This window comes from Mus pahari, chromosome 3 (assembly GCF_900095145.1).
Source record: "Mus pahari chromosome 3, PAHARI_EIJ_v1.1, whole genome shotgun sequence".
Classification (NCBI taxonomy): Eukaryota; Metazoa; Chordata; class Mammalia; order Rodentia; family Muridae; genus Mus; species Mus pahari.
The window spans coordinates 96,080,213-96,082,040 of record NC_034592.1 but is presented as its reverse complement, the minus strand read 5'-3'; positions in this window follow the sequence as shown (position 1 = coordinate 96,082,040).

Below are 1,828 nucleotides of genomic sequence, written 5' to 3'. Positions count from 1 at the left end.
TTTTTTTTTTTTTTTTGAGACAGGGTTTCTCTGTGTAGCCCTGGATGTCCTGGAACTCACTCTGTAGACCAGAAATCCGCCTGCCTCTGCCTCCCAAGTACTGGGATTAAAGGCGTGCGCCACCACTGCCCAGCAGAAAGGGCATTTTTTAAGAACACCCTGACAGTCCACCCCCATTCTCTGGGTGACCAGGAGCAAAATGGTTTGGTACATTATCGTCTTCAAAATTCTGTGGTCAGTGACAAAGTTGGTAGCTAAAAATTTGGCACTGTCAAAAACAAAAAGCAAAAAACAAAACAAAACAAACAAACAAAAAAGCCGGGCGTGGTGGCGCACACCTTTAATCCCAGCACTTGGGAGGCAGAGGCAGGCAGATTTCTAAATTCAAGGCCAGCCTGGTCTACAGAGTGATTTCCAGGACAGTCAAGACTACACAGAGAAACCCTGCCTCGAAAAACAAAAACAAAACAAAACAAAATTTGGCACTGTGCAGATTTTTACAGGATTGAAATGGAAAGTTTTACATGATTGAAACAACCAACGAACAACCCAACCCACCTCTCAGGGCTCTAGTATTTGTATACCCTCTGAAAAGGCCCCAGAATTCAAAAGGTCACACAATCACAGAAACTATTTACTGTCATCAAAAATCACACCTTGCCAGAGCATGAGACAAACAAAGTCAGCTGGTGTGGGCAGTCAGAAGCAGCCCATATTCCACATCTGGATGAAAACAAAAACATGTCCTTATAATATTTCTGTTTTGTTTTTCTTTAAAGAAACCAAAATTCCAAAATTGTCACTACAGAGTTCTAACAAAAGCCACTATTAAAAGAAATATAATAATCACATTTTACATAAACAAATGCTTCAGTAAGAAATGGAGAATTCATTGCCTTTAACTTATTTTTTTAATTTATATGAAATGCCTTTATAAGGTTCACAGCTTTTTTTTAAATTTATTTTTTATTATTATTATATAAGTATGCTGTAGCTGTCTTCAGACACCAGAAGAGGACGTCAGATCTCATTGCAGGTGGTTGTGAGCCACCATGTGGTTGCTGGGGTTTGAACTCAGGACCTTTGGAAGAGCAGTCAGTGCTCTTACCCGCTGAGCCATCTCACCAGCCCACGTTCACAGCTTTTAATCATAGCTTTTAATCAAATGAATATGCCTCTAGGAATTTCCTTAACAAAAATGTATATAAAGGTGGTATTTCATTGTGGCCTTACATTTTAAAACTCAAAACAACCTAACTATGCTTTCCCCTTTTATTGAAAATAGTTTTTATTATATAATATATCCTAATTATCAATTCACACTCCTCCTCCCCAATCCAGATACATCACGTCTCTTTCTCTCATTAAAAAACAGATATCTAAGGGATAATAACAAAATAAAGTAGAACAAAGACTAACATATTGGAATAGGACAAAACAAACAAACAGAAGAAAAAGACCAAGAAAGGGCACAAGAAACAGATGCAGAGACCCACTCATTTGTATACTCAGGAATACCATAAAAAACTAAAATCTATAATATACATATATTATAATATATGTGTAATTAGTATATATTACAGAGAGAGAGAGAGAGAGAGAGAGAGAGAGAGAGAGAGAGAGAGAGAGAACCTATAGGGTATAAAAGAGAAAAAATTAAAAATAAATTTAATTTAAAATAAAAAATTTTAAAAATAAAAAACAATTTTTATTTTTTATTTTATTTTTTTTTTGGTTTTTTCGAGACAAGGTTTCTCTGTATAGGCCTGGCTGTCCTGGAACTCACTTTGTAGACCAGGCTGGCCTCGAACTCAGAAATCCGCCTGCC